The sequence below is a fragment of the Oncorhynchus mykiss genome, chromosome 8 (assembly GCF_057628025.1).
Source record: "Oncorhynchus mykiss isolate SJ-2025 chromosome 8, ASM5762802v1, whole genome shotgun sequence".
Taxonomy (NCBI): Eukaryota; Metazoa; Chordata; class Actinopteri; order Salmoniformes; family Salmonidae; genus Oncorhynchus; species Oncorhynchus mykiss.
The window spans coordinates 22,333,028-22,349,772 of NC_143029.1; the positions used below are offsets into that span (position 1 = coordinate 22,333,028).

Here is a 16,745-nt window from a genome sequence, read left to right on the forward strand (position 1 = left end):
AGATTACTTGTTGGTTATTACTGCATTGTCGAACTAGAAGCACAAGCATTTTGCTACACTTGCATTAACATCTGCTAACCATGTGTATGTGACAAATGAAATTTGATTTGATTTGATTTATTAAATGTACCCCAAAAGGACACACAACCTCTATTAGGTCTATTGATTTCTCACTGTACTATACTTTAGTGATAATGCCCGGTAAGCTGGTGTCGAGGACCAGAAACCCGTGCCAATATATCTTCCAAACACCGGCTTCGAGGGCATTATCACTTTTATATAATGGGCTACCAACATATTCAAATAATGATTGACCTATTTTCAATAAAAACTTTATTTTAAAGTTAATTAATTGATTCATACTATTTCATCCTTCAACACGATATAGTCGCGACTCAAATCTAGGGCTGGTCGTTCGTTCTATTGTTTCGGTTGCCAGAGACGCAACCCAGTCGTTCAGACTTTGTTCTGTATCTATGGACGCGACCCAGTCGTTCGTTCAAAATGTTCCATTGCCATACTGGCTGGCAACGATCTTATCCCTTGCTTGCTAGCTAGCCAACTAGGGCTAATTTACATTCACGTCAAACGTCAAAAAAGAATAACAACAGTAGCTGCATTTGTATTTGTTTAAGCTGTTTTCTAGTGACATTTATTTGGATACATCCATAACAATGAGCTAATGAGGCGCGATTTCACCTGGCATAGAAAATCGTCTGGACATTGTTGAGGAAGTAGACAACAACAACACAGCTAACACAATCACTTCAAACACTGAAGCTGTAAAGAGTTCAAACTAGCTGCACTTCGTTTCATTTGACCTTTTTTTAATTTACATTTCTTTGTATCAATAAAAATGATGCCAGCTGATTTATGATTTTAGACTGACTGGGAAACGCTGCCGGTCTGTCTCGTCCCGACTCCCGACACATCCATTACTATGGACAGCTGGAGATCGAATTTGAATATTGAAACAATGTTCCAAATATCGGAGAGACAGACAGTAAGGTTTATACAAATCTCTGCTGTTGAAAACTAAATGTTAGTCTAAAATAAATGTGAACTAATGTCTAGATGCTTATTATAGTGGAGATCAAGTTTATAACTGTTCTGGTTGGGCTGATGAAACAGTGGATTGCACAGTCAGATGGAACAGAGTTGTTATAGTGTGGCCACTATATAAATAATTACATTGAATATGTTATTGTACTTACCTGCAGTATAGTATGATTACTATTCATGTGATCATGGTTATTATTGGCATTGGCCTTGACCGTGACTTTTCCCCTTTGATGATGTCATCACCCAGAGTTGTACTTGTTCAATGCAACTCTACCAGAGGGCGCCACTTTGAGAGGGTGTAATTGAACAGACCAGGCAGATTATGATCAATACTCGAGGATTTCATATTATTATTATTTATTTTTTTCTTTTGGGGGGGGGGGGGGGGGGTAAACTGACCCTTACCTATATGAAGTAACAGAAGGTAATTGGAAAACACGGTGATCACACGACTACATGGGCAGAAGAAACCGAAAAGGGCAAGGCATGGCTGAACAGACGCTTATCACCTCAGATGCTAGCAGCGAGACAGAAGCACGCAGCCCACGTGAAGCCTTTCCAGAACTCGAGGAAAAAGACTCCTTATTCTCACCACTGCCACCTACGCCGAGTAAGAACCCCTCTACCAAATACAGAGCAGTCGAAAAGTCTTCTACCAACCCTGACATTCTCAAAGCCATCTTTGAGAAACTGGCCATAATTGAAAAAACAACAGAGACTACCTCCAAATCATTAGTCTCTCTCAGCCACTGTGCAGCAACTTCTCAACCAGGTGTCAACCCACAGCGAACTTTTTATTTTTTTAAATGTTTTACCGCGGAAGCTGAAATACAGAAACTGCAACAGGTGAATCCGCCAAATGCGACAGAATATCATCGAAGTCCAGCGTCACAGCCGGAGATGGAACCTGAAACTGCATGGGGTGCGAGAAGAGGACGGGGAGAACATACGGATCGTTACCATTGACATCCTCGGGAAAGTAGCACCCAGGATTCGAGACAACCTCCAGGATGTCGTCGACGTGGTCAACCGCCTGTGAAAGCGAAGGGATGACGGATCTTCGAAGACAACCATCATGCGGTTCACAATGAGAATCTACAGAGATGTCGCATGGAAAGAAGCCAAAGACTCCAGGTTTCTTGTGGAGAATAAACTACGCACCAAAGAGTCTCTCACTCCAGAAGATGCTGCTGCAAGGGGAAAACTTTGGCCAATGGTAAAAAAGGCTAGAGAAGAAGGGAAGAGATCATCTTTCAGTGGCCCTTTTGCATTTATCGATGGAAAGAAGATCGATTGCCATTACGTTAAGTGAATGTCATGAGAGTACTGAATGTTTTGAAAACTCTGTGCTCAGGTATATAGCTACACTAACTTACAATTGATGTCCTATTCTTTCTAAGTCAAATGAGCGTTAAGAGTTAACTAAATTACTCTTTGAGTTAATAAGTTGATTGACATTTGTACATTCACCCTGTTTTATATCACCAGGTTAGTAAATGTGAATATGGGTTCATCATAACTACCTCGGTTTAGGGTAGTCCAGGTCTTTCTCCAAGCTCAGGATTCCTTATTAACTACCTATCTTACTGCAGTAAACACTATCTCTAAATGTCAGGGGTCCCCGCCCTTTGTTCTGGGACACATTCCATTTCTGTTAGTCACATGTCTGTGGAACTTGTTCAGTTTATGTCTCAGTTGTTGAATCTTGTTAAGTTCATACAAACATTTACACATGTTTTCTGCTGAAAATACAAGCAGTTGACAGTGAGAGGACATTTCTTTTTTTGCAGAGTTTAGTCACGGGTCTAACCACTCAGCTGGTACAATGAAACTGCTTCATACTTTTAGAGGTGATATTTTAGAGTCTTGTATGTCCGAAGATGGGAGATGGGTTATATTGATCTCAAAACTAGATAATGCTTGTTTTATTATATGCAATGTATATTGGTACAACTCTTACTCCTCAAATAAGACTATTTTTGGATCTTGCTGATAAGCTTACTGTGCTGCAAACAAGTGTACAAAATGCAGGTAAGTTGGTGGTTGGAGATATCCCTCTAGTGGTGTGGGGGCTGTGCTTTGGCAAAGTGATTGGGGTTATATCCTGCCTGTTTGGCTGTCGGACGGGGCCACAGTGTCTCCCGACCCCTCCTGTCTCAGCCTCCAGTATTTATGCTGCAATAGTTTGTGTCGGGGTGCTAGGGTCAGTATGTTCTATCTGGAGTATTTCTCCAGTCTTATCCGGTGTCCTGTGTGAATTTAAGTATGATTTCTCTAATTCTTTCTCTTTGAGGGCCTGAGCCCTAGGACCATGCCTCAGGACTACCTGGCCTGATGATTCCTTGCTGTCCCCAGTCCACCTGGTCGTGCTGCTGCTCCAGTTTCAACTGTTCTGCCTGGAACCCTGACCTGTTCACCATGCTACCTGTCCCAGACCTACTGTTTTTAACTCTCTAGAGGCAGCAGGAGCGGTAGAGATACTCTGAATGATCGGCTATGAAAAGCCAACTGACATTTACTCCTGAGGTGCTGACCTGTTGCACCCTCTACAACCACTGTGAGTATTATTATTTGACCCTGCTGGTCATCTATGAACATCTTGGCCATGTTCTGTTATAATCTCCACCCGGCACAGCCAGAAGAGGACTGGTCAACCCTCATAGCCTGGTTCCTCTCTAGGTTTCTTCCTAGGTACTGGCCTTTTGAGGGAGTTTTTCCTAGCCACCGTTCTTCTACACCTGCATTGCTTGCTGTTTGGGGTTTTAGGCTGGGTTTCTGTACAGCACTTTGTGACATCAGCTGATGTAAGAAGGGCTTTATAAATACATTTGATTGATTGATGGCTTATAATAGCTGGATACTTTAATGAAACACCTGATAACTATTTAGATAGATTTCCACCTAGAATAGCTCAAAGATCTCAGAATAGTGACATCATTACCCAATTTTGCAGTAAACTGACAGTGATCGATACATGGCACTTCTTAATACGAACTTAAACAAATACTCCTGGTGTAATAGGGCAATGACGGCCAGATCCAGAATGGATCTGTTTCTCATGTACAAGAAGTACTGTTACAGTATGTACAAGAAGTAAATCATAAACATGCTCCTTTGACTGATCAGAAAATGATATTATTGAAGTTAGAATATTCTGAAAAATCCAGTGGTATTCGAGGGTACTGTAAACTTAATAATTCACTCCTAAATGATCCAGTCTTTAACAAGAGCATAAAGAACTTGATCATAGACTCGTTTAACTCAAACGATTTAGAACCAAAGCATGGAAGTAACTGGGAAATATTTAAATTCAAGGTAAGATCTATCACCATTACACGCAGTAAGGAACTAAAGAAGCAAAAATGTTTGAAAGAAGATGAGCTTGTGAATAAATTGAATGTTCTCTTATAAAATTATACCCTTTCAGCAGAGGAAGAAATATTTTAATACATCTGGAATAGAACTAGATCACATGTTCATTGATTTAGCTAAAGAGGCCTTTATTCGATCTAGACCAAAATGGGTTGAGGAGGGTGAGAAAAACAGAAACCATTTTTTTGCTCTTGAAAAAAGGAACTATAAGAGAAAATGTCTTTCTGCCTTAAATATTGACAATACCTCGTGTAAAGACCCAAAGATCATCTCTAACTTTGTGTATTCTTTCTTTTAAAATCTGTATAAATCTTATTTTAATGGGATTGAATGTGAAAGTTTTATAAAACATCTATATGGTCATGTTCCAATGATTTCTGATGAGTTCAAGTCCATATGTGAAGAGGAGTTTTCTATAGTAGAGATTAGAGATGCTCTTAAATCTATGAAGAAGGGAAAAGCACCTGGAACAGATTTTCTTTCTGTGGAGTGTTATTTACACTTTTCGGAACATTTAGAGGGACCAATATTTAACATGTTCCAAGAATGCCTAGCTACGGGTGAGATCATTACTACCATGAAACAACGTGTTATTTCCTTACTACGAAAACCTGATAAAGATCCTCTTTTCATTAATAATTGGAGACCTATTACATTATTAAATACAAATTATAAATTGATAACTTTAGCATATGCTAATAGACTTAAAATGGGCCTAAACCACCTTATTAATGAAACCCAAACTGGTTTCATGAAAGGTTGCCACATCAGCTGTAACATTAGGTTAGTTTTAGACTTGATTTATTATGCTGATTCAGTTGACTCAGAGGCTATTATTTTATTCCTCAACTTTTATAAAGCATTTTATACAATTGAACACAATTTCCTAATACATTCGTTGTACACTTTTGGTTTCGGGACTAACTTTGTGTCTGTTAACAATATGTTTTATAAAGATATTAATAGTTCTATTATGATTCATTGTAACACATCTAAAATATTTCATATTCACCGTGGTGTACGCCAGGGTTGCCCTATTTCAGCTTTCTTATTCCTTTTAGTTGTAGAATTACTATCTATTAACATTTTAAACAACCCTGAGTTAAAATGTATTTCAATATTTGGAAAATAAATAAATATCTCAATTAGCAGACGATACAGCTCTGTTTCTAAAAGACAAGGATCAATTTGCTTATTGCACTTATATTATCAAATCATTCTCTTCTGCTTCTGGTCTGAAACTTAATTAAATAAAGGTGAAATATTGTCCCTGCATTACTCAAATGACCAATCTGTTGAGAATATCCCAGTGAAAGATAATGTGAAATATTTACATGGTAAATATTTGTACATGGTAAAAAAAACATATTGTCTGTCAACATCCCACGTTCTCTCAGATTAAAGAAAACAAAATCCATCTTTAATAACTGGCTCCAACGTGACCTCTCCATTATTGGAAGGGTTTTATTGTCCAAAGCAGAGGGTCTGTCACGTTGTCTACCCTGCTCTAATCCTATTTGTAGCTGATCAAACCAGCAAGGATATCATCAAAACTTTCCAAGCCTTTATATGGAAAAATAAACAACACAAAGAAGTCTGTAATATCAAACCAAAGAACTGATGGTGGGCTTGATGTACTAGATTTCATTGATATCAACAATACCTTTAATGTAAACTGGATAAAAAGATGTATGCTTAGCTTGGAACTATGGTACTTCATTCCCTGCCATATTTTTATGAAATTGTGTGGTCTTCAATTTTTGTGGAAGTGGAATTATTCTCCAGCAAAATTACCCATCAAACTGTCCAAATTTCATGAACAAGCCCTTTTAGCTTGGAAACTGTTATGTCCACAACTTCTCTCCACACAAGGCACTTCTGTGGAACAAGAAAGATATTGTTGTTAAAAACAAGTCTTTGCTCTTTCCTAAGTGGTTCGAAAGAAATATTATATTTGTGCTTGATTTATTTGATAAAGAAGGACATATACTCTCTTATAGAAAGTTCTTACAAACATATAACTTCCCAATACATTATAAATAATTTAATTCTATATGCAAAGAAATACCTTCAGGACTCAATTAATGAAATCTCATTTGTGTTTTGGTAAACATTTCATGATAGATGCACAACTTATGTTAGAAGGTTTCCCCCTGCTGGATAAGAAATGTAAATACTTTTTCACTCCAAGAACAAGATCTCTCCTTAAGGGAAATTCTTCTGGAATGCACATATTACTGAAATTGAATGGAAGAAAGCTTGGTTGCTCCCTCACAAATGTTGTATATCAAATAAAGTAAAAGAAATTGACTTTAAAATCTTGCACAAAATATATCCGTGCAATAACTTGTCTAAATTCATGGATTTAGAGGACCAGCCGTTTCTGTGATAAAGAAGGAGAAACTATTAAACACATTTTAATGAGAGTGACTCTGTGAAGTTATTTTGGAGCGAGGTAAGTATTTACATTTTTGATTTCATCAATAAGACTTATGTATTTACAATGCAAGATGTAATATGATATTATTCAAATGAAAACTAAACCACTGAATTAGTCGTTAATTTCTTCATTCTCTCTGGTAAATTTTCTATACAAAAAAAACAAATATTTTAAATCTGTCCCTGAATGCAATATATTTTTACTTGAAATCTAATATCTAATAAAATCTCTAGAATTAGTCAATAACAAAAAAAGCCACTGTATTCTTACAACTCTATCATAAGTTTATACAACTGTAACCCCTGTTTTTTTTTTAAATTCATTTTGTGGATCTAGTTGCTCTCTTTCAGACTCACCACAATCCAAAGCCTCCAGTGATTGTCCAGAGGTTCAAATTTAACTGCCATATTTGGAAAACAGGTCAATATGTTGCTAACTTTGTTGCTGAATTAAGTGAGCTCTCTGAACATTGTGAGTTTGGGGCTATGTTAGAGGACATGCTGCGTGACAGATTAGTCTGTGGCATTAATGAGGACAGCATACAGTTCCGTTTGCTGGGGGGAGCCACACTGATTTTCAAGAGAGCATTGGATCTATCTCAAGGGATGGAGATGGCCGCTAGTAATGTAACAAATATTCAAAAGGCCAACAGTGTAAGTTGTGCAGTACGTCAGGGGACAAAAGAGGCAGCAGGAAAAAGGAGAAAAGCAGTGGAATGTTTCAGATGTGGGGGAACACATTATGCAAACAACTTAAAAGTTCAAGGTTACTGTCTGTCACAAATGCAACAAAAAGGAACATTTAGCTAAAAAAAATGCAGGGGTCCTAGGAGCAAGCCAGAGGGTGGGCAGACTGGGCAGGGCAAGTTCACAGCAACGAAGTCACAGTCAGCAGCGCACCACCTAGAGAGCACAGAGGAGGCGGAAGAGCATTGTTCCTACAACATGTTTAATGTGAGTGAGCTGTGCGCAAGGCCTATCTATGCAAAAGTGGAGGTAGATGGAAAGTAGATGAGGATGGAGGTTGACACGGGGGCCTCTGCCTCTGTTGTCAGTGAAGAGACCTACAAAAGAAATGTGGGGCTCAAAACAGGCTCCACCCTCACACCGGCAGGAATCAGACTGCTACGTACACCGGGGAGACCATACCATTACTGAGGGCTCTGGAGGTGGTAAGCGAGAGCACGGCTCCTGTTGGTAAAAGGGAATGGGCCTAGTTTACTAGGGCATGACTGGCTCAACAAAATACAACGGAACTAGGGTGAGATAACACACACAAGTGACTGAGGATGTAATTCAAAAGTACCCTGAGATGTTCAAAGATGAACTGGGCACACTGCAGGGCACTGCAGTTAAGCTGTTTGTGGATCCTCAGGCCAAGCCTTGCTTTTTCAAGAACAGGACAGTGCCTTACTCCATGAAAAATAAAGTTGAGGATGAGTTGGAGCGGCTGCAGGAAACAAACATCATTACTCCCATTCAGTTCTCCCACTGGGCAACTCCAATCTGCTGCGGGGGATCCCTCATGTAGCAGTGTACCTGGACGACATCCTGGTTACAGGGGAGACGGAGGAGGAGCACCTTCACCATCTGGATCAGGTGTTAGAGAGATTCTCCAAGGCAGGGCTGTGCCTGAAGCGTAGCAAGTGCACATTCCAAGCACAGAGCGTGACATACCTAGGTCACAAGATCACAGTTCAGCATCTGTGTGCTGTGGAGGACAAAGTCAGGGCAATCAAGGATGCTCCAAATCCCAAGAACGTGTCCTAGCTCAGGTCGTTCCTGGGCATGGTCAACTACTATGGTAAGTTCCTCCCTGAGCTGTCAACAGTGTTGACTCCACTTTATCAGCTGCTCCACAAAGACTGTAAATGGAAGTGGGGGCCAGCTCAAGAGAAAGCTTTCAAGGAAGTGAAAGCACTACTCCAATCAGCACAACGACTGGTTCATTTTGACCAAGACATAGAGATCATTCTGTCATGTGACGCCTCGCCCATGGCGTCGGGGCAGTACTCGGTCATCAGACGGAAGATGGGTCAGAGAAACCCATTGGATTCGTATCATGCACACTGACGAGGGCTGAGAAGGGTTATTCACAGTTAGACAAGGAAGGTCTGGCCATAGATTTTTCTGTGAAACGCTTTCATCAGCACCTCTACGGTCATCATTTCACCATATGCACTGACCACAAATCACTGATGAGCCTTTTCAGTGAATCAAGATGCGTTCCTCCCATGGCTTCAGCAAGGATACAGCGATGGGCTCTCACACTGTCAGCTTACCAGTACACTATAGTGTACAGAGCGGGGAAGGACAATGCAAACGCAGACGCGCTCAGCCGTCTCCCGCTACCAGAGATGCCTGCCATAACTGTGGTGCCTCCCGAGACAATTTTCCTAATGGAGAGATTGTCAAACTCACCTATTAATGCCAAACAGATCAAACAGTGGACAGACCGGGATCCTATCCTGGCCCAAGTGAAAGATTCCTCATGCAGGGCTGGCCTCCCGCCATAGAGGATGAGGGACTGAGATCTTATACAAAGCGCAAAACTGAGCTGAGTGCACAGGATGGCTGCATACTCTGGGGGTCCAGAGTGGTTATTCTGCCCCCTGCCTGTGCACAAGTCATGGATGAGGTCCATGAGGCTCACCCGGGTGCCTCCCGGATGAAAAGTTTAGCCAGATCTTACTTATGGTTGTCTAACATGGATCATGTTGTAGAAAACAAAGTGAAATTATGTGTGCCATATCAACCAGAAGATGGCAGCAGGTTCACATTGACTAGTACCTTAAATCTACTGACATGGAACTGCCATGGTCTAGGTCATGCAATAAAACGAAAAAAGATACTGTGTGCTTGTAAGGAAAAAGCAGACATTGTGCTATTACAAGAGACACACCTCTGCGATGCCGAACATGATATACTCTGCAGAGCTTGGGTGGGACAGGTGTATTTCTCATCTTTCAAATCAAACAGTAGAGGCACATCCATACTTATCTATAAACATGTTCCATTCATAATTGACAAAAACATATCTGATCTAGAGGGGAGATTTATTCTGATAACTGGGTCACTGTATGGGCAACCAATTACTATCTTAAATATATACACCCCTATCACTGATACTCCTGCTTTCATGTTAAAAATGATAACCCTGTTCAATGAGCATTGTGTTTCCTTTGGAGTGCTGGCTGGAGATTTTAATTGTACCCTCAACACAACCCTGTACAAATCATCTCAAGTCCCTAACACAAACCCTAGATCTGCAAAGATTTTGAACTATCTTACTAAAGAGATGGGACTGATAGATATCTGGAAAGAGACTAATAGCTCATCTATGGACTAGACATACTACTCTAATGTCCATAACACCTACTCTCGTATAGATTACATTTTTATCCCAAAGATTTTCATAAATTCTGCCACGTGTACAATCGGACCCATAGCACTTTCAGATCACGCCTTTGTCTACCTCCGCTTTGACCTCTGCAAAAAGTGATGGAAATTCAACACCTCCATGTTATCAAACAAAGCATTTGCACGAAATTGCACTTTGTGGTTTTTACTGCAAACTACATACTTCGGAGAGAAAACATAGGGATGCAGAACTCCATTCCTTCCTAGAGGGAATCTCAATACCAAAACTATCAGAGACCAACAAAGAAGATCTCAACTCCCCCTTCACTCCTGAGGATGCCACCTAACAAGTCCCCAGGCCAAGACAGATTTCCCAGAGTTCCACAAAGCTTTTTGGCCCAAGTTTAGCCCTATTTCCATGCCCATGCTGGATGATTTTTGCAAAAACTGAGCTCTCCCAGACTGTATGTACACAGCCCGCATTACAGTGCTGATTTCGACTTGAAAATGCAGTAATTACCAAATTGCTTGCCAAAAGACTAAATACTCTTCATCCCAAAATAATAAAAGCGGACCAAACTGGATTTATTAGAGACAGGAACTCTTCTGATAACATTTGCCGTCTTTTTGATATTATTGATGAAGTAAACGCACAGAAGAACCCTGTCCTGTTGGCTTCACTGGATGCTGAGAAGGTGTTCCTTACCCGTCCTGTTGGCGTCGCTGGGTTCTGAGAAGGTGTTCCACACCCCTGTCCTGCTGGCTTCACTGGATGCTGAGAAGGTGTTCCACACCCCTGTCCTGCTGGCTTCACTGGATGCTGAGAAGGTGTTCCACACCCCTGTCCTGCTGGCTTCACTGGATGCTGAGAAGGTGTTCCACACCCCTGTCCTGCTGGCTTCACTGGATGCTGAGAAGGTGTTCCACACCCCTGTCCTGCTGGCTTCACTGGATGCTGAGAAGGTGTTCCACACCCCTGTCCTGCTGGCTTCACTGGATGCTGAGAATGTGTTCCACACCCCTGTCCTGCTGGCTTCACTGGATGCTGAGAATGTGTTCGACAGGAAGGAGTGGAGCTTTCTGTTCTAAGGAGCGATCCAAGTATTATGGGTGTTTCTGCAGGCGGTCTTCAGCACAAGATTTCGCTCTACGCAGATGATGTCTTGCTCTACATATCCAACCCTGAGAAGTCCCTCCCTCCCATTTTAGACACAATTGCTCAGTACGGCAAGTTTTCAGGATATAAGATACATTTGAACAAATCCACTGCCCTCTCAATCTTACGCTCAACATGAGTGACATGTCTGGCCATGGAAGAACTGGGACATTTTCTGCTTCCAGGAACAGATCCTTGCCACATGGGGCCGTGCATTATCATGCCAAAACATGAGGTGACGGTGGTGGAGGAATGGCACGAGAATGGACCTCAGGATTTCGTCACTGTATCTCTGTGCATTCTAATTAACAAAATTATATTGTGTTTATTGTCCGTAACTTATGCCTACCGGTAACATAACCCCACCACCACGGGGCACTCTATTCACAATGTTGACATCAGAAAACCGCTCGCCCACTTGGCGCCATGCACGCGGTCTGCGGTCTGCGGTCGGGAGGCTGGTTGGACATACTGAGATTGTCAGTTGGATATGCTCTCTGCAAGGTTTTGTATGTCTTCTCGATCATATGAACATCCTTTTCTAACTCAAATAAGATTCCCTCAGGTTTGGTCTGATGTCCAAAAGACTTCAAAATGAAATGTCATGATATGTCATTTTTGTTATGTATTTGAAACTATATACGTTCATTTGGTCAGTCCAAAGTTACTTTTTAATTCTGTCATGGAAATAAGTGTATTTCCTGATACCAAGTCATTTACGGTTTCTATGCCTTTAGTTTTCCATGTGGACCAATTTATCTGTGAATTCTGAAAAGCTATCCAAGGATTGTTCCATAAGGTTGCGCTTTTAGGGAGTGATATTGGTTCTTGTAGAATACGATTCATTTTATTCCATGTTGTTATAGTGTTCTTAACCATGAAGTTCTTAATGTTCTTAGCTTTATCCAAATAAAGTTTGGAGAGAACCAATTTCTCAACACCGAACACAACCCCATCCTTGCATCGGATCCCAATTGCTGTGCTGCTGTTTTCTACTGCCTTCATGGCATATTCCACCTGGAATACCCTTCCATCAGGTGAAAAGGTGGAGGCAGACAAGTCGTACCCAGTTCCTATTGAACTCATTGTGTTAAAAAAATAAAATTAAAAAAAACACACCAGGGGTCACTTCACAATCCCCAAGTCCAAAACAAATTCACGGCAATGCACAGTATTATACAGAGCCATGATTGCATGAAACTCCCATCTCCAATTACCCAAACAAACAGAAAAATGACCTTAAAAAGATTCCGTGGATGAGCATGTGCATCTTCAATATGTACCCATTGTTCCTCTTTAGTGATTTAACTATATATCTGGAAGGTTAAAACCACCCTCAGACTTAGGAAGATGTAAAACTTTCCTTAATTTCATTTGCCCACAAAGTCTGTTATAACCGAGTATACTTTTTAAAATAATGTCTTTGGTATTATCGAAAATAAAAACAAAAACTTGCCATTCTGAAGATGAGAGAACATTCTACCTTTAAGCTTTATGAGAAGATTACTCAATTTAATTAGATCGGGTTTCATATTGAGTGTCCAACCATTATTGAACTTTGGTTCAAAAGTGTTCATACATTATGAAGTTATTATTGAAAAGTAAAATCAGGCTTGTAATGCTTAAGTTTCTAAGAAATGGCAATGACTATATTCATTACATGTATAAATACTTAAAAATGGGCAGAGTCACTAATCTGACACAGCCCATTGTAAGTCGATATGCATTATTAGTGGGGTGCTTAAAGACCACTTCAGAACACATTTTTTTACTTGAATAACTTGATACTAATTACATTTAGCCTAACAAGTTGACTGCATGCAGACACATGTCTATCTCAGACAAAACATGAGATAAAATACAACATAGACCTCTAAAATTGTCAACGGTGCAGTGAGCTGACAATACAATGTCAGGTTGATCTGAATCACAGTATGGAATATGGAGTACTGCACATAAATAAATGGTCTTCAGGTTTCTATGGGTGTTTTAAACAGAATGTATTACTTGATTGTTTACCAGACTGATATAAGATGCATACTGACTGTGCCCACCTTACTGGACAGACAGGTGGTTTGTTGAATGCAGGATTGGCACTTCTGTTGTTCAGGAATCTGAGGAACAAATATCCATATTGTAGACATGTTATAGCTTCCACTATTCTGGTTGATGCCCTTCTACCTACTGTATAAGTGTTGTTACTTCAGGGAACGTTGTGCACTGTTGTTTCATAATGGCAAAGGTCAGGACTAAGGTAGAAAAGGCTGACATAAGATGAGTTGAGAAGGAAGTAAACCAGCTGAAAATGATCAATGGCCACAGATGGAAGCTTTTGTTAGGTCCCTGTAAATAAAATAAAAATAAAACCCAAGTATACAGTTAAATCTCTTAGAAATACAGCCAAAAAGCTATTTCCTGTTAGGAGAAAACTGTGAGCCTCAAGGCTTTCATATGGTCTGCAGCTATATTATTACAGTTCACGGCCCCTCTGAATTTGCAACTGGAAAACGGTCAACTGTTGACCTCCTTCTGGCTGGATTTCCACTGATACTGAATCAACTTTAAGATATCCTCTCCCTCATCCTCTGACTTGCCGCCCTATGAATTATATGCTGATAAAGAGCGCTACTGACACCTTGATACAACTGATGATTGATACAATCATTGACACTACTACTTTCAAGTTTTTATGTCACATGCACAAGTACAGTGAAATGCCTTTCTTGCAATCTCAAAACCCAACAATGCAATAATCAATAACACACAATAACACACGAGAATGAAGAATAAATATGAACACCACCATAAGTAAGTAAGCATACTATATCCTCTCTAGGCTAGGGGGGCGGTATTTTCACGTCCGGATGAAAAGTGTGCCCAAAGGAAACTGCCTGCTACTCAGGCCCAGAAACTAGGATATGCATATAATTAATAGATTTGGATAGAAAACACTCTGAAGTTTCTAAAACTGTTTGAATGGTGTCTGTGATAGGCAGGCGAAACCCCGAGGACAAACCATCCAGGAATGATTTATTTTGAGGTCACTCTCTTTTCAATGGGTTTTCTATGTGGATCTAGATTTTTAAGGCACTTTTTAAGGCAGTTTCTATGGCTTCCACTGGATGTCAACAGTCTTTAGACATTGGTTGATGTTTTTCCTTCGAGAAATGACGAAGTAGGGCTATTCAGAACGAGGGTCGATTCTAGTGTACAGTTGTAGTTGGGGTGCCCGACTTGAAAGCTCGCTCCACTTTGTTTTTATCCGCTATTGAACGCAGTTTATCCCGTCTTAAATTGTATCAATTATTTACGTAAAATACCTAAAGTTGTATTAGGACATTTGTTTGAAATGTTTGGACAAAGATTACAGGTAACTTATTAGATATTTTGTAGTCGTGTTGCGCGAGTTGGAAACAGTGTTTTTCTGGATCAAACGCACCAAATAAATTGACATTTTGGAGATATAACGACGGAATTAATCAAACAAATGGACCATTTTTGATGTTTATGGGACATATTGGAGTGCCGACAGAAGAAGCTCTTCAAAGATACGGCATGAATTATATCGTTATTTCAGAGTTTTGCGCCGCGCCTGATGGGATGAAATATGATTGTCTGTCTTTGATGGGGTACTGTCCTCAGATAATCGCATGGCTTTCGCCGTAAAGCCTTTGAAGTCTGACACCGTGGCTGGATTAACAAGAAGTTAAGCTTTATTTTGACATATTGCATGTGTATTTTCAAGAATGTTAAATATTTACAATTCTGTAGTTTGAATTTGGCGCCCTGCACTTTCACTGGATGTTGGTCAGGTGGGACGGTTGCGTCCCATCTAGCCTAGAGAGGATATACAGGGTTAGCTCCAATACCATATTTACAATGTGCAGAGATACTGGAGTGATGGAGGTAGATACTGTATGTATAGGAAGGAGTAAGGTGACTAGGCAACAGGATATAAGACAAGTTGCTGCTACTCTGTTTATATGTCAGGGGGTGTGCGTGTGTGTAGAGTCAGTTTAAATGTATGCAGTGGCGATTTTAGCATGTAAATCCTTATGGGCCAAAATTCACCCAACTTATTTTGGGAAGCTTGTGGAAAACTACCCGAAACATTTGACCTAAGTTAAACAATTTAAAGGCAATGCTACCAAATACTAAATGAGTGTATGTTTACTTCTGACCCACTGGGAATGTGGGTCAGAAGCTGAAATAAATAATTCTCTCTAGTATTTTTATGACATTTTACATTATTAAAATAAAGTGGTGATCCTAACTGACTAAAGACGGGGAATTTTTACTAGGATTAAATGTCACGAATTGTGAAAAACTGAGTTTAAATGTATTTGGCTAAGGTGTATGTAAACTTCCGACTTCAACTGTATACATATACATCATTGTGTTGGGTGATTTTAATATTCCTGTTGACAAAGAATTTATTGATATTTTGTGCTCTATGGACTTTATCCAACATGTTACTGGGCCCCCACATAACCACGGCCATACTCTGGACCTAGTTATTACCAAGGGGCTTTCTACTGACATATCCTCTATTGTTGAAGTTGCTTTTTCTGATCAACACTGTGTATTTTTTACTACCTTGTTTCCCATAGAACAGGGTAATACCTATTATTAAGAAACAGATTTTATTTAGTGTATGAACAATTCTCCACCACCAATTCTGCCTTCCTCTTGTGATGATTTAGTTGATAACTTTAATAGCAAATTAAGGGTAACCATTGATGCCATGGTGCCAGTAAAGTTGAAAAAGGCCACACCCAAACAGAGTGAGGAAATGAATCATTTAAAGAGAAATTGCAGAAAGGCAGAGCGAAAAAGGAGAAATATTCTCAGAGTGCAACTTGTCATCTATAACAAAGACATCTGAAATGCTAGACGGGCTAATGTTTCTAACTTGATCACTAATAATCAGAATAATTCAAGAGTGTGTTTCTCGACAATTGATGCCCTTATAAATCCTACCCCTGCAAACCTTTGTGAACTTTCCTCCACATCTAAATGTGATGAGTTTGCGTTATATTTCAGAGAAAAGATAACCAACATTAGGCTGGGTATCAGTCAAGCAAGACCTGATGAGAAGTTTGATGATAAGTGCTGTCATGTCTTTAGTATCATTAAAGGTGAAGACTGTTATTTTATCAAATCAATTCTCTGTAATTATCATTACCTGATTAAACTAATCATGTCAATTTAATTAACTAGGAAGTCAGGGCACCACGGAAAATGTTCAGAGTACAAAGTTATAATTTTTCAGATATTTTAATATCTGATCAATTAGTCTTCTATTAATTAATTATTATTACCTTCATCAGTCTCATCTGAACATTGTAAATTGTTG

General features: G+C 39.9%; 1 long non-coding RNA gene across 1 annotated transcript; it reads left to right on the forward strand.

The window, feature by feature from the left end:
- Window positions 1-1,572: 1,572 nt before the first annotated feature.
- Window positions 1,573-4,192, forward strand: LOC149981452 (uncharacterized). Its single transcript, XR_016497670.1, has 2 exons — window positions 1,573-2,278; window positions 3,356-4,192. It is a non-coding gene; the product is annotated as an uncharacterized LOC149981452 (long non-coding RNA).
- Window positions 4,193-16,745: the final 12,553 nt, after the last annotated feature.